Below are 17544 nucleotides of genomic sequence, written 5' to 3'. Positions count from 1 at the left end.
AACACATGCGAACATCACACCCTTTCTTTCTTCTTATCTGCCATTCCATTTCCTGCTTCCAAAGCCCTGGGGAGTGGAGGCCAGAGGTGATGGTGCATGGTTGGTGGGCAAAACAAACGTGATTGACCATCCTCACAAATGCAACATTTTAGGGAAAGTCAGACTGGCAAGTAGAGACAGGGGTGATCCAGGCATTATGTGTGTCTGGTTAACTCAGCTGCTAATCATCGGCTTGCTTCCTCTGGGGTCAGAGATCCCTTAAATCATGTAGGTCCTCAACCTTAGGCCACGCTACTGCAGAACAGGACTAGATTATCATTTTCACTTGGGATTCACAGCTGCTGATTGTTTTTCACAATTGTCTTAGATGTGCGCTTGTATTCTTGTCATATTTGGAAAGGGCTTTATTTAGAGTGGAATAGCTGAATGTACAGAGAAATGGAGGGCTGTTATGAAATCTTGGTCAAGGGCAAAGGACTTCAACTTGCATGTAAAATTCCTGTAATATGTGTCTTTTAAATGTGTATCGGAGAAGATGGTTTTCCAGGTCTCCTGCCTCTCCTCATTATCCCTTGATGTTTTACAGTGCTCACTGCCAAGAAGAAAGTCTTCCTTACCTCTGACCAGCCTCTTCCTCTTGTTCTATCATCAGAGAAGACGGAGAACAGCTGCTCTATTTTATGGCCTCACAGTTAATTTAATTTATATCTGCTGTATATGTGATTTCTTAAAACTTAATAGAACATTTCAGTTTGGCATGTAGAAAGGGCTCTCTGCCTCACCCCAGTCATTCCCAATAGATGTGTTTTATCGTCTTAATTTATATTTTTGTCTCTGTTGTTGCTTGTTGTCTTTTTTTAATAGTGTGATTTTATTTTTATGACCACATTCTTCCTAGGAATTTTCTGGGCACGTGGCATTCCAAAATTTTACTAATTTAATGACCCGTCCCACAGACAGATGATCTCAAAAAGATAATGAAAGTTTAGAGTGCTGCGTGATCTCTAAGTTAACAAAGATTCAGGGGTGTTGCTATGGCAGCTCCTTGGAGATGGTGTGCATGGAACTCATGGACAAAGGGTCTACAGGCCTATGCTGATATTTTATATAAGTGAGAAATGTCTTAGAAAACTTGGAATGAAATGACATTGTCAGCTTAAAAAAACTGCACAATGTAAAAGCTGTGAGCTGAGTCTAAATGTCTCTGTACAGTCTTACTGAGGACTGTAGCCTGGGAGAAAGCCTATCAGTAGCTCTGAGAAACTGTTCCAAAGAGGTAAGGGGGAGGTCAGTATTTACGTGATTTTTGGCAAAGTAGGTACACACGCAAGAAAGCATACCTCAGTAGAAGGTTGCTGCCAGTCATTAGGAACAGGCATCTTACCTAATGGTTTTAGTGCCTTCTCAAGTATGGGAAGATGCAAGAATCCAGGTTCATAAAAATTTTTTCCTGAAAATAGCTATCTGAAGGCCTGTTCTGCCAGTTTTCTCAGAGCACAGGGTGTCTCATTCCTAATTTCCTCCCTAAACTCCTTTCAGGGTATGTTAAATGTCTATGGTAGCAATAGCTACTGACTCAATCCTGGTAGAGCCAGAGATGGTCAACCTTCTTTAGTCAGCACCCTTTAGAATCTTTTAACCCTGTCCAGATGCTAGAGAAGTCTTTTGCAAGGATGGTCTGGTGTTTTCTGCCCACTGGGGTCTGACCTGTGGCCCAGAGAATAGGCATGAGGAATTTAGAAACAAGCATATGATTCCTCCAGAGGAAGCTGCATGAAATGTAAGCCATGGGGTGAGACTTTCTCCTGCCCTGTGGATTTATGTTCTCACATACGGATGAGAGAATGCAATAGCAGATCTCCTTGAGGTGAAAGGACCACCTCTGCTTGTCTGCAATGCCTCACGCTTTCAACTGAAGTCTTGCTAAGCAAGGTTTTCATTCTATTCCATCACCTGGAGACAGAAGCTTAGAGGCATTTCTTATTGATCCAAATAACCCTAAAGCTGATCAGGATTATCCACGTCACTCCACCCAAGGAACATCTCCTTTACAAAGTCCACTTCCCTGGTGGTCTTCAGGAGTTTTACATGTGGGAGGAGAGGTCAGGTGTTGATATAGGTTTAACATCGTTAACTCAACTTCCTTTCTTCTTGGAAGTAGCATCAGTTTCTTATTCTCTAGCAGAATCAACTCTGTTTTTAAAGGAAGAGCCAGTAAGAAGGATTTAAAGATCTTCCTGAGGGATTTCTCTTGTCCATTATCAAATTCCTTGGAAAACATGTGTTCTTCTGAAAGTTCTTCTCTGTTATTTCACAAAGGAGCTCTCTAAAAATTGGCCCATTCCATGGCAAATTTGCACTACATATTGTCAATAAGAGCCAGCTTAAAGGAGATCAAGCTGAAACTCCAATACTTTGGCCACCTCATGCGAAGAGTTGACTCACTGGAAAAGACTCTGATGCTGGGAGGGATTGGGGGCAGGAGGAGAAGGGGACGATGGAGAATGAGATGGCTGGATGGCATCACCGACTCGATGGACATGAGTTTGAGTGAACTCCAGGAGTTGGTGATGGACATGGAGGCCTGGCGTGCTGTGATTCATGGGGTCACAAAGAGTCGGACATGACTGAGCGACTGAACTGAACTGAACTAAGACTAAATATTAAAATAATTAAGGAGAAAACCAAACCTCAGGAGTTAAGCAAATTCCATGCTGAGTAGTTAAAACTATGACTTTGGTTTGATTACAATAAAATCTCCAGAGGGCAATTTTTTACTTTAAGTATTTATAAATTGTTAGCGTTAATATTAAAAATATAGAGACGCGAGAGAGAGACGCCCAGCTCCGGCGGTGCAGATGCGAGAGAGAGACGCCCGGCTCCGGTGCAACCGACCACGTGCAGAATCGTGGCTGAGAGGAGCTGCCCCGCGCCCAGGGTTAGGGCGGTGGCCGAGAGAAGCTGATCCACATTCAAAGCAGGAGGGGCAGCCTTGAGGAGATACCTCTCGTCCAAGGTAAGGTACAGCGGCTGCGCCTTGCTGGAGCAGCTGGGAAGAGATACTCCACGACCAAGTGGAATATAAGAATCCAGTGTTCTGGGGAGGAAGGAACAAGATGGCGGAGGGATAAGACGTCAAGACCACTCTCTCCCCCACAAATTCATCAAAAGAACATTTGAATGCGGAGTAAAGTCCACAAAACAACTTCTGAATACTGGCAGAGGACATCAGGCTCCCAGAAAAGCAGCCCATTGTCTTCTAAAGGAGAGAGAAGAAATCCAGCTCCACCCACCAGAACACCGACACATGCCTCCCTAGCCAGGGAACCCGGACAAGTCACCCGTCCAACCCCACACATAGCGAAGAAACTACATAATAAAGAGAACTCCACAAACTGCAAGAAGAGGGAAAGGCCACCCCAAGCAAAGCAATATAAGCAAGATGAAGAGGCAGAGAAATACCCAGCAAGTAAAGAAACAAGATAATTGCCCACCAACACAAACAAAAGAAGAAGATATAGGGAATTTACCTGATAAAGAATTTCGAATTTTGATGGTGAAAATGATTCAAAATCTTGAATGCAAAATGGAGTTACAGATAAATAACCTGGAGAAAAGGATTGAGAAGATGGAAGAAAGATTTAATAAGGACTTAGAAGAAATAAAAAAGAGTCAATATACAATGAATAATGCAATAGATGAGATCAGAAACACTGGAGGGAACAAACAGTAGAATAACAGAGGCAGAAGACAGGATAAGCGAACTAGAAGATAGAATTGTAGAAATAAATGAAATAGAGAGGAAAAAAGAAAAACGAATTAAAAGAAATGAGGACAATATTAGAGACCTCTGGGACAATGTTAAACGCTCCAACATTCGAATCATAGGAGTCCCAGAAGAAGAAGACAAAAAGAAAGACCATGAGAGAATACTTGAGGAGATAATAGTTGAAAACTTCCCTAAAATAGGGAAAGAAATAATCACCCAAGTCCAAGAAACCCAGAGAGTCCCCAACAGGATAAACCCAAGGCGAAATACTCCAAGACACATATTAATCAAATTAACAAAGATCAAACACAAAGAACAAATATTAAAAGCAGCAAGGGAAAAGCAGCAAATAACACATAAGGGGATTCCCATAAGGATAACATCTGATCTTTCAACAGAAACTCTTCAGGCCAGAAGGGAGTGGCGAAAGTGATGAAAGTGATGAAAGAAAATACCCTACAGCCCAGATTACTATACCCAGCAAGGATCTCATTCAAATATGAAGGAGAAATCAAAAGCTTTACAGACAAGCAAAAGCTGAGGGAATTCAGCATCACCAAACCAGCTCTCCAACAAATGCTAAAGGATCTTCTCTAGAAAGGAAACACAGAAAGAGTGTATAAATTTGAACCCAAAGCAATAAAGAAAATGGCTACGGGATCGTACTTATCAATAATTACCTTAAACGTAAATGGGTTGAAATTTTCAAAAAGGCTAGGAAACAATTCTCATAGCCATCAATAGTTCAGTGTTGAGTTCATGAATAGTTTTTAAAGTTTGGGACAAACTGTAGTATTTGCTATTTCAAGTACTATTTGTAATTGGCACATTACGATGTAACATTGGCCTTCATTTCCAACTTAAAACGCCTAAAAATGCCTAACAGGTTTTTAGATTTGTGAATTTTAGTTGAAATGTATTTTACGATGTTACTAAACCTGCAGAAATATTGAAATATTTCAGAGAACTTATTCACTGTACATTTAATTTATTTTATTTATAAAAGTTATGTACTGTAGAAAGTTTTGCTTGTTGCTTCAAATGCTTGTTGCATTTGAAGTGCTAGTTACAAGAAAATCAAATACCTTCAATGTATAAATGCTATTAAGTTTTTAAAGGACTCTGGAGTATAAGTAAGTTGGTTTAAAGAAATTTAGTCTGTTCAACTTGAATCAGCTCTGTCAAACATTAATTAAAAGCCTCATTTAAAAAAAAATAAAAATAAAGATAAAAAAAATATTAAAAATATAGAAAGTTGGGCAGAGCAAGATGACAAAGGGAACCTCATTATTGGGAAAGCATCAGAATAAGACGCACACGCTGTGCTGCTGCTGTGGCTCTAAAGCCCACCACCTTCAGAAGTCAATCTGTGACAAATGTGGCTATCCTGCCAAACGAGAGAGAAAATATAACGAGTGCTAAAGCTAAAAGACGAAATACCACCCGGACTGGTCGACTGCGGCACCTAAAATCTGTACAGGGCAGATTCAGGCATGGATTCCATGAAAGAACAACACTTCAACCCAAGAGGGCAGCTGTCGCAGTATCCAGTTAATCTTAAGGATTTCAATGATTAGTCAAGCAGTAAGTGTTCTGGCTTTAAAAAGCAAAGCAAAATAAAAATATAAAGTTAAAAAAAAAAATTAAGATCATGGCATCTGGCCCCATTACTGCAAAGGCAAATAGAAGGGGAAAAGGTGGAAGCTGTGACAGATTTCCTCTTCTTGGGCTCCAGAATCACTGTGGATGGTGACTGCAGCCAAAAAATCAGAAGACAACTGTTTCTTGGCAGGAAAGCTACGACAAACCTAGACAGTGTGTTGAAAAGCAGAGACATTACTCTGCCCACAAAGGTCCACATCGTCAAAGCCATTGTCTTTCCAGTGGTCACATACGATTATGAACCATAAAGAAGGCAGAACGCCTTCAATCCTACATGTCGCAACTAAGACTTGTCACAGGCAAATAAATAAATACATAAACAAATAGATATTTAAAAAAAACAAAGTGTTCAAATTGTTGCCTTCAACAATTTGTGGTGCTGTAGTAGAGTCCTAAACGTCCCTTGGACAGCAAAGAGATTAAACCAGTCAATTTTAAGGGAGATCAACCCTGAATATTCACTGGAAGGACATGCTGAAGCTGAAACTCCAATATTTTGGTCATCTGATGCAAACAGATGACTCATTGGAAAAGTCCCTGATGCTGGGAAAGATTGACAACAGAAGGAGATGAGGGTGTCAGTGAGTGAGATGGTTGGATGGCATCACTGATGCAATGAACGTGAACTTGGGCAAACTCCGGGAAATGATGAGGAACAGAAAGGCCTGGCATGTTGCAGTCCATGGGGTCACAAAGAGTCTGACATGACTGGGTGACTGCACAATTGTCAATAACTACCTTGGTGCACTGAACTCCACTGCCTGGATTCTAAACCTGACTCCACCACTCCTACCTGTATGACTGTGGGCAAATTATTTAACCTCTCTGAACTTCAGGTTAACAATACACAGGTACCATATCTCTTAGAATGGTATCTGGCAGGTGCTGAGAGCTCAGATTAACACTGGCCACACTGGTAATGATGGAGATGACATGCTAGGTGCTTTATATGCACCAAGGTTCATGACATACTAGGCTCTTTGGACGTAGTCTAACCTTGACAAGTACTCTCCTTTCACAGATGGTAGAGTGAAGTTCAAAGAGAATAAATAATCAACTCAAAGTCATAACTTTAGCAGGTGGCAGGGCAGGGATTTAAATCCAGGTCTTTCCAACCCAACTCTGGAGCTCTTTTCTTTATTTTATTACCGTATTACTAGACCAGATCAGCATATGCATCAGGAAAATTCTTTACAGTGTTGATTAAAACAAAATATACAACCAAAGAACTGAGAATTATGCATTATTCAGTGGACAAACTGAAGACTTAAGCCCAAGAGACAGCTTCTCAGATAGCTCTGAGGGATTTTCCGAAGAGGTAAGGGAGGAGCTGGAATATAAAAGAGTTTTTTTTCAAAAACAAGTTGTCTGGGGACCTCCCTGGTGGTCCAGTGGCTAAGAATCCACCTTCTGATGCAGGGGACACAGGTTTGTTCCCTGGTCCAGGAGCTGAGATCCCACATGCCATGGGGCAACTAAGCCCACACTCTGCAACTAGAGACCTGGCACATTGCAACTACCGAGGCCTTGCACCACAACAAAAGATCCTGAGTGCCGCAACTAAGACCCTACATGTTGCAACTAAGACTTGACCCAGGCAACTAAATAAATACGGAAACAAATCAATATTTAAAAACCAAGTAGTCTGAACATCAGGAAATTTCTGTTAAAAAGAAAAAGTAGGCATCTCGGATTAATGAATTTAGCACTTTTCTATATGTGGGAAGATGTAAGGGTCTGGGCTCATTGAAATCACTCGTTTACAGGCACCTTAACCATCTAAGGCCAGTATCTTGTGTTTTTTTTTTTCATCCAGAATCCCCTCAGCATGCACAGTCGGGGCAGCTGCAGTGGCTGATGCCTTGATGGCTACAGCATCCTTTGTTTACTGATGTGGCATGGGACATTCTTTGTCCACAACAGTTTATAAGTATTTTCACAAATGTTCCTTGTAATCACGTAGACTTTACACCAATCCATAGGTTTGAATTGCCAGCATCACAATTAACAGATGAGAAAATGGGTTCATTCAGGTAGAGTGAAACTGGCCTGAGCTCGCCCAGCTGATGGCTGTGGACAGGAACCTCTGACTTCCGGCTTGGCCCCTCACCTTTGCCCACATCAGTCCACCTGAAGATCAGCTCCTTCCTGAAGTCCGCAGTGGCTGTCTGCTCTCAAGCTGAATTGGCCCTCAAACTTACCATCTGCTCCTTCAATTCATGCTTTTATTTTCCTTTAAAATTTTGGCCAAAAACAAAGCAAAACAAAGCAAAACACTCTTGGCCAGGAATTCCCTCTTCCAGGAAGTGCTCGCTGACTTAAATTTAGTTGACCGCTCACAAAGTGTTCTGCACGGATCCTCTGACTTTGCCTACTGCTCTTGACAAATTTTTCTCACAACTGCCCTGTGGTGAAGGTACTATTATTACCTAGCTCATAGAGTTGAGATTCAATCCAGTCTGGTATTAGAGACCCTCTTCTTAACTACTCCAGAGTTTCAGCCTCTTTACCCCCGACGGTTGAACCACGAGATGGCAGCTTGGTAGCTCTGAACATTTATGCTGGGAAAAGGCCATTTCCAAGACAACCAGTACCTGAGTGAAGTAGTGGTGGCTCTTTTCCAGAGCTCCTTGAAGTTCTTTTCAAAGTCAGTAAGTAGCTGCGGTTATTCATGGGGACAGGTATAATGTGCGATTTGGCTCAGTTCTAAAGAAAACAGGTGGTCTGCATGGCTAGCTTGAAAACTGGTGGACTGCGTTGCATTTGGTCAGTTGAAAACTATAGTCAAGAGACCATCCCTCCATAGAGAAGTCACCCAATGAGTATGTATTTATTGGGTATACTTATCAAATCTTTATTAAGCACTATACTGCAAGGAGATCCAACCAGTCCATTCTAAAGGAGATCAATCCTGGATGTTCATTGGAGGGACTGATGCTAAAGCTGAAACTGCAATACTTTGGCCACCTCATGCGACGAGTTGACTCACTGGAAAAGACTCTGATGCTGGGAAAGGTTGGGGGCGGGAGGAGAAGGGGACGACGGAGAATGAGATGGCTGGATGGCATCACCGACTCTGTGGACATGAGTTTGAGTGAACTCCGGGAGTTGGTGATGGACAGGGAGGCCTGGCGTGCTGTGATTCATGGGGTCGCGGAGAGTCGGACACGACTGAGCGACTGAACTGAACTGAACTGAACTGAAGTGCTAAACTCCAAGGAACATGGATACAGTGTGAATAAGAGACAAAATCTCTGGCCTCCTGAAACTTACATCCTATTAGAGGTAACCAGCTAAGAATTGAATATTTAATACTGTATCTAGTAGTAATACCTTCTATTCTTCATAAAGACAAAGCATGATGAAGAAATAAAGATTGAAAGTGGTGGGTATATTTTCAAGACTGTTTCTGACAGGATGTGGATGGAAGTAGCTCCGAGGAGATGATTTGGGTAAAATTCTGAAGGATAAGAAGGAGCTGGCAATGCACAGATATTGGGGGAAAAACATTCCCCCAGAAATATTCTGAGCAGAAAGGAACTGGGCTTGTTTGTTAAACAGCAAGAAAGCCCTCCATTGTTTAAGTGTCCTTAAGGTGATTGCAGCCATGAAATTAAAAGACGCTTACTCCTTGGAAGGAAAGTTATGACCAACCTAGATAGCATATTAAAAAGGAGAGACATTACTTTGCCAACAAAGGTCCATCTAGCCAAGGCTATGGTTTTTCCAGTGGTCATGTATGGATGTGAGTGTTGGACTGTGAAGAAAGCTGATCGCCGAAGAATTGATGCTTTTGAACTGTGGTGTTGGAGAAGACTCTTGAGAATCCCTTGGACTGCAAGGAGATCCAACCAGTCCATCCTAAAGGAGATCAGTCCCGGGTGTTTATTGGAAGGACTGATGCTGAAACTGAAACTGCAATACTTTGGCCACCTCATGCGACGAGTTGACTCACTGGAAAAGACTCTGATGCTGGGAAAGATTGAGGGAAGGAGGAGAAGGGGACGACAGAGAATGAGATGGCTGGATGGCATCACCGACTCGATGGACATGAGTTTGAGTGAACTCCGGGAGTTGGTGATGGACAGGGAGGCCTGTTGTGCTGCGGTTCATGGGGTCGCAAAGAGTTGGACACGACTGAGCAACTGAACTGAACTGAACTGAACTGAAGCTAGTTTACTTTCTCTGCGCCTCATTTTCCTTACCTATATGCAACCCAGATAACAGTAGACCCTGTGACCTCTCTCTCTTAAAAACTGGCTTATCACAATTTTCTTAAGGTATGTAACGATTGGTATGATTTGAGTAGTAAAGTTTGAATGTTTTATTAATTTTATCACCTAAAATTTTCCATGGAGAATAAGAACTATTAATAATTTTACGTGGGCTAGTAAATTTTCTATTGTTAATTAATAAAAATGATTTTTTTAAAAATTGGCTCAATACATCCCTCTCCCTCCACCACCACCACGATCCTGTGCCTAGTAAATGTTCAAATGCTCTCGTTCAATTATTCTAGCTCCTGAGGGTTCTGTCCTCATGCCTTTTCTGCATCTCAAGCCCCTGATCCCATAGGTGTAGATTTGACTGTTGAGGCTTGCCCAAGGTAAGATACCCAAGACTTTTCATAAGAACTGCAGAACACTCACCCTGTCCTAGAAATTGTGGGCACAGCAGATGGGGGAAGGAGGAGAGACCCAGAGGAGCGCAGACAACTTGTACAGAGAGGCAGGGCCCTTCTTCAGATGGGAAAGGCCCAGGAGTGTCTCAGCTGTTTCTCAGGCTGGTCTCTAACTTCCGGGCCCTCTCTCCTTTTCTTTCTTTTCTTTTTATCCTTTCTGTTTTTCAAAGAGCAGTGCCTATTTAAAAAAAAAATAATGTATTGCTATTTATTTATTTGGCTGTGCCTGGTTTCAGCTGTGGCACGTGGGATCTTTGATATTCGTTGTAGCCTGCGGGATCTTTAGTTGTGGCTTTGAACTCTTAGTTGTGGCATGCAGAATCTACTTCCCTGATGAGGAATTGAACCCAGGACCCCTGCACTGGGAACACAGAGCCTTAGCCACTGGACCACTAGGGAAGTCCCTCCCTTCATTTCTTTCTCCTTCTCCTTCTGATAGTAACACAACAGTTTCTCCTTTTAAACTTCTGTCCCCATCCCCTTTTCTGTCATTGTAAGAGGTCAACCACCCCGGGAATAACTTTCAAAGTATTTTATTGAACAAAACACAAGTGGTCTCTTTGAGCATAATTCTGGAGCTAGTTTTGAGGAAAAAAATTATTGTTCACATTTCTACATTTAAGTTGCAAGTAACTATATTAAATTTGTTGGGTTATTGGAAGGACTGGCTGGGATAATGGATGCACAAGCTTTAGCAGCATTACTGGCATAATGTAGACAGTCAATAAGCAGAGGCAACGATTAGTGTGCTTTACATGGTAGAGGTGGTGATGATGGTGAACTCACTACTTGTTTGGGGCCAGGTGACTTTGGGGCTTAACTTAGAGAGGTTAGAGAGGTGAAGGACCAGGAAAACTCTTGCCACAAAGATTACAAAGAAATCACTGTCAGAGGAGGAAAAGAGAATATTGAGGTTACACTGGGAGGTAAGAAACAGACAAACCAAAAGCAAAACAAAAAGAACCTATAGAGATTTTGAGGTAGAGAAAAGCAGAGCAAAGGAAATGGAGAAGAAAGGTGATGGATGCAATTAAAATGTATATAAGCTTTATGAGAACTTGGGTCTAAGCCAAAACTTGTGGGTGAATGATACTTAGGGCCTCTTCTGCATTCTTGATGCAGATTTGATGAATGCAACGGGAAAAGCACAAAGTGAGGTTTGGTTAAAGATCGTGGTGTGCAGATATTTATTCTCCCCCTTCTCTCCCCTCCAAATCTCAAAAAGAATAAAAGATGGAGACAATATTTTAGTTGCCAGTAAAATAAGGATATGACTGCAGTTTTAAACCACAAACTATGTAGCAAACGTGCTAAATGCTGTGAAATCTAGACCAAAAATGGGGAAGAATAGAGAACTAACAAATTCTCAGACCTTGGGCAAGATGGATATTTCGTCAAGAGCAAGTGAGACTACAGTGAAACACCCATCCAAGGATTCTTCAAGTGATATGAGATTTGGAGGCACAGCGAGCCGTGGCAGAAATGTTCCCACAGAGACCCAGTTTGATACCATAGAACATGGCAGGTTGAAATCAAGGGGAAACCAGGCTCACACACGATCTTTATCTATTGTCTATTTTCCTAGTTGTGTGTATGGGTGTGCTTAGTCACTCAGTGATGTCCAACTCTTTGCAACCCCATGGATTGTAGCCTGCCAGGTTCCTCTGTCCATGGGCATTCTCTAGGCAAGAATACAGGAGTGGGTTGTCCTGTTCTCCTCCAAGAGAACTTCCCAACCCGGGGATCGAACCTAGGTCTCCCACATTGCAGGCAGATTCTTTACCATCTGAGCCTCAGTGATGATCAAAGGTGAGTCACGATGAAGAGAGTGGAGAAAACAACGTTTTCCAAGAACCAGCTTCTTACATGCCAAAGGCTGAGTGATGATGCATAGTCACAGGTGAAGAAAAACAATGGATTTGGTGAGGAGCTCTGAGGCAGTACTAGGAGATTACTAACGTCTTCCACCACTTTCCTTCCTCCACAGACTATCTTTCAGCTGATATACGAGATGAATAGTGATCAGAAGGGACCCCTGCCATAGATCTGCTTTGAAATGAGAAGGAAAATAAAGAAGAAAGGAAAGTAAGACAAAGAAATATAAATAAGAAAAGTAAGAGAAAGAAATAAAAATAAATAAGAACTAGAGAAAATTTCCAAGTAAACAAAGGAAGAGTTCAGACAAATAATTCTCTGTACTTGCAAAGAAATAATAGGATGTACATGTAAATGAAAAATATTACAGACAGGAAAGCTATACTATACACGACAAAATTTAGAATAAACCTTACCTGTACATATATACAATGAAATATCACTCAGCCATAAAAAGAAATGAATGTAAATCATTTGAACTGAGGTGGATGAACCTACAGCCTGTTACACAGAGTGAAGTTAGTCAGAAAGGGAAAAACAAATATATTTTAATGGATATATATGGAATCTAGAAAAATGGTACTGAGGAACCTATTTTTGAGGCAGTCATAGAGAGGCAGATATAGAAAATGGACTTGTGGACACAGCAGGGGAAGGAGAGGGTGGGATGAATTGAGAAAATAGCATTGACATATATACCCTATCTGGAGAAGGCAATGGCACCCCACTCCAGTACTCTTGCCTGGAAAATCCCATGGACGGAGGAGCCTGGTGGGTTGCAGGAGTCAGACATGGGGTCGCTAAGAGTCGGACACGAATGAGCGACTTCGCTTTCCATTTTCACTTTCACGCATTGGAGAAGGAAATGGCAACCCACTCCAGTGTTCGTGCCTGGAGAATCCCAGGGACGGGGGAGTCTGGTGGGCTGACACCTATGGGGTTGCACAGAGTCAGACATGACTGAAGCGACTTAGCAGCAGCATATACTTTATCATGTGTAAAATAGATAACTAGTGGGAAGCTGCTACATAACACAGGGAGCCCAGGCCAGTGCTCTGTGATGACCTAGAGGAGTGGAGTGGTGGGGTGGGGGTGAGGGTGCAGGTGAAAGTCTCAAGAGGGAGGGAATATATTTACATATATATATATACATATATATATGTATGTATATATGCTGCTGCTAAGTCGCTTCAGTCGTGTCCAACTCTGTGCGACCCCACAGACGGAAGCCCACCAGGCTCCCCCATCCCTGAGATTCTCCAGGCAAGAACACTGGAGTGGGTTGCCATTTCCTTCTCCAAATATGTATATATATTTATGGCTAATTTGTGTTTTTGTATGGCAGAAACCAACTCATGTTGTAAAGCAATTATCCTCCAATTAAAAACAAACAATAAGCTACCTTAAAATAGGATTTTTGTTCATTTGTTCAACACATAATTACTGAACACCCTATACATGTCAGGATTGCTATAAATGCTAGATTTTAGCAGTATTTAAGAATCTTGAGAGTCCCTTGTATTGCAAGGAGATCCAACCAGTCCATTCTAAAGGAGATCAATCCTGGGTGTTCATTGGAAAGACTGATGCTAAAGCTGAAACTGCAATACTTTGGCCACCTCATGCGACGAGTTGACTCACTGGAAAAGACTCTGATGCTGGGAGGGATTGGGGGCGGGAGGAGAAGGGGACGACGGAGAATGAGATGGCTGGATGGCATCACCAACTCTGTGGACATGAGTTTGAGTGAACTCCGGGAGTTGGTGATGGACAGGGAGGCCTGGCGTGCTGTGATTCATGGGGTCGCGGAGAGTCGGACACGACTGAGCGACTGAACTGAACTGAACCGAACTGAAGGTTGGCAACATCTCTGCCCTCTTGGAGCTTACAATCTAGGAATGGGGATAAAGAAAATAAAATACATAGATTAAATGTATGTAGCGCTATTTAAAAAAGTAAAATAGGACTATATAATAGAGAATGAAAATGTAGGGCCCTGAAACATATGCACCACAACTGGAGAGTAGCCCCCACTCTCCGCAACTAGAGAAAAGCCCCCATGCAGTAAACTAAGGTCACGGCACCCGGTCCCATCACTTCATGGCAAATAGATGGGGAAACAATGGAAACAGTGGGAGACTTTATTTTGGGGGGCTCCAAAATCACTGCAATGGTGACTACAGCCATGAAATTAAAAGACGCTTGCTCCTTGGAAGAAAAGCTATGATTAACCTAGACAGCATATTAAAAAGCAGAGACATTACTTTGCCAACAAAGGTCCGTCTAGTCAAGGCTATGATTTTTCCAATAGTCACGTATGGATGTGAGAGTTGGACTATAAAGAAAGCTGAGAGCCAAAGAATTGATGCTTTTGAACTGTGGTGTTGGACGAGACCCTTGAGTGTTTCTTGGACTGCAAGGAGAGCCAACCAGTCCATCCTAAAGGAAATCAGTCCTGAGTATTCATTGGAAGGACTGATGCTGAAGCTGAAACTCCAATACTTTGGCCACCTGATGTGAAGAAATGACTCCCTAGAAAAGACCTTGATGGTGGGAAAGATTGAAGGTAGGAGGAGAAGGGGACAACAAAGGATGAGATGACATCCTGACTCGATGGACATGAGTTTAAGAAGGCTCCGGGAGTAGGCTCAGGGAAGCCTGGTGTGCTGTAGTCCATGGGGCTGCAGACAGCTGGACACGGCTGAGTGACTGAATAACAAACTGAATGATGAAGACCCAGTGCAACCGAAAAATAGAAAAATAAAATAAAATAAATAGTTGCTATTTCACAGCACAGTTTTTCTATAATTTTTACATTGTGTTTTGTAGTTTTCTGTATTACTTGAATTTATTGTAATGGATATATATCAGCTTTATAAAAATCAGTTGAATCATTCTTTAAAAAAAAAACAACAACAGAGCAAGCGGTAAGGAAGTTCTCAAAAGTGGATGAAGCCATATTGAAAAGATAAACGAGCAGTATGGGCTCCTGGATTGGTTCCTGGCCATTAGTGGGAAAACTGCTGAAATTTGAATAAGGTCTGCACAGTAGTAATCAGTGCTGTATCAAGGTCATTATGCTGTTTGATTATTGTGAAGTTTATGTAAAATGCTACAATAGGGGAAGTTGGGTAAAGGACAAAGGGAATTTTGTAAGTTGTTTTTGCAAAATTATTGCAAAATATAGTTAGAAAAGAGCATGGCATGGTATTAAATCATATAACTAAAAAGTTGAATTTTGACCTTTCTTTTGAACTGCAAAATTTGTGAAATAAATGGGGGAACATGAAAAAGTGACCAATAACTAATGCATATAGTTAATGAACATTGGTATTAGGTTATGCTGATTCTAATTTGTAGTTTTAGAGTTCCAGGATATTCTGGAAAGGAAATTTGTTGATGTAAATGTTTAATGTCTATAATGTGTTATCACTGTTGTTATAAATACACTGATTATGTTTGGTCTCTGAGGACCACATCAATTCTACATTGTTTTCAAGCTGAAGTTTATATACATTAATAGGAAAACAGGTGATTTTATTTGTTTCAGTGTCTTCACTTTCATCTGTATATCAATCCCAGATCTCCCCTCCGTTTTTTCCAAGTTTTATTAAGAAATGATCGACATACATCACTGTTTAAATTTAAGGCATACAGCATGATAGTTTGATTCGTATATTGTAAAATAATTGCCATGTAGGTACAGCTAACAGCTGTTTTTTCATATAGAACAATAAAATGAAAAGAAAACAGAAGGAACAGAAAAACATTTTCTTCTTGTGGTGAAAACTCTTAGGATTTACTCTCTTAAAACTTTCCTATTTATCATAGAGTGGAGTCAGTTATAGACCTCATGTTCTACACAACATTTCTAGCTTGCATTTATCTTATACCTGGAAGCTAGTAGCTTCTGACCACCTTCTTCCAATCCTCCCAGCCCCACCCACTACCTCTGATAACCACAAATCTCATCTCTTTTTCTGTAAGATTTTTTAGGTTCCACATATAAATGGTATTATACAGTACATGTCTTTCTCCATCTGACTTATTTCATTTAAAGCATAATGCCTTCAAGGTCCATCCATGTTGTTGCAAATAATAAGATTTCCTCATTTTTCATGGTTGAACAATATTTCATTATGTGTATGTGTGTATGTATATATATTCACGCATTCATCAATGGACACTTTTTAAGTGGGTTACCTGAGAGACTTTTTCTTATTGAATTATACAAGTTTATATATTTACTATACTTTAAAGGTAATTATTAATGTGTTTCCAGCCTAATTGTTAAAATTACATTTAGTTAATCAAAGGAATGATTAAGGAGTTAGAAACTATACATGATAAATGCAGAATATGTACTGAAAATGGAGGTAAATCTGCTATTTTTGGTGCATCAAAGGAAAAATCATTTGGTCCAGGATGAAACCGCAATTTCCTTAGAAGCATGCATGCTAAACATGCGTGCATGCTAAATCGCTTCAGTCATGTCCAACTCTTTGCAGCTCTATAGATCCTAGCCCACCAGGCTCCTCTATCCATAGAATTTTCCAGTCAAGAATACTGTAGTGGCTTGCGGTGCCCTCCTCCAGGGGACCTTCCGCACCCAGGGATTGAACCCGCATCTCTTGTTTCATGCATTGGCAGCAGGGTTCTTTACTACACGCCCCATATGGGAAGATCTTCCTTAGAAGGGGAGCAATTTTTCTTTCTTTCTTTTTTTTAACCGGTTATCCAGTCTTTCCTGGAGAATCTGCAAGGACAGAGTAGCCTGGAGGGCTACAGTCCATGGGATCACAGAGTCAGACATGACTGAGCGACTGAGCACAGCCCACATACTATTCTTTACATCCATTTTGGTGCTATGGCTAAACAAGATCCATACCACATGCCACATGCCAGATACTTCCAATGTATAAATAAACAACTCCAATACATTCCAACTTCATATAGCAGCTATTTTTTGAAAAGAGCAGAATAATTCCATACCAGGTTCACTATAGAGGAATTCGCTGGTGGATTCTGAAGCAAATAGAAAGAAAACAACACAAACCTTAGAAATTTACAACTGACAAAATCATGTTTTTTCTTTTTTTTAGTTTGGAAACTACTGACTCTTATAAAAAGCAATAACTCACACCAAGAATATTGTATTTGTTTACAGGAGTTACGTGTTAAATCTCTAAAATACTACTGTCAAGTCAAATGTCAAGAATGTAATTAGTAAAAGGAAGGGGAGGGGTTGACTCAGGCAGCCCGTCAGCGCCAGTTCACTCTGTAAACAGAGCTGTGCGGCTTGAATTCCACAGTAACTACATGGAGCTGTTTGTTGAACACAGGATGATAAATGATAAAGCATCTAGCAAAGAAACCATGAAAAGTTACTGTTCAAAAACTGTCTATCAAATAAATACACTCGTATTGTAAATTGCCCAAAACTGGGTTTTAGTTTTTTACCCTACCAGTGTGTGGGTATTTACTATTTTTTATTTCAGCTCTTCTCATTGTGTTCATTCCTTTTGTGGCTTAGTGCATGACCTCTGTCCTTGAAAGG

At 41.1% G+C, this 17544-nt stretch overlaps 1 pseudogene; it reads left to right on the top strand.

Moving 5' to 3' along the window:
* Positions 1-5038: 5038 nt before the first annotated feature.
* On the top strand, positions 5039-5324 carry LOC148776230 (large ribosomal subunit protein eL37-like; annotated as a pseudogene).
* The last annotated feature ends 12220 nt before the right edge of the window (positions 5325-17544 follow it).

Source organism: Moschus berezovskii, chromosome 11, assembly GCF_049115385.1.
Source record: "Moschus berezovskii isolate FMDL1 chromosome 11, NW_MosBer_1.0, whole genome shotgun sequence".
NCBI lineage: Eukaryota > Metazoa > Chordata > Mammalia > Artiodactyla > Moschidae > Moschus > Moschus berezovskii.
Note: the sequence above shows the minus strand (reverse complement) of the source record. Positions and strands in the feature narration are given on the sequence as shown.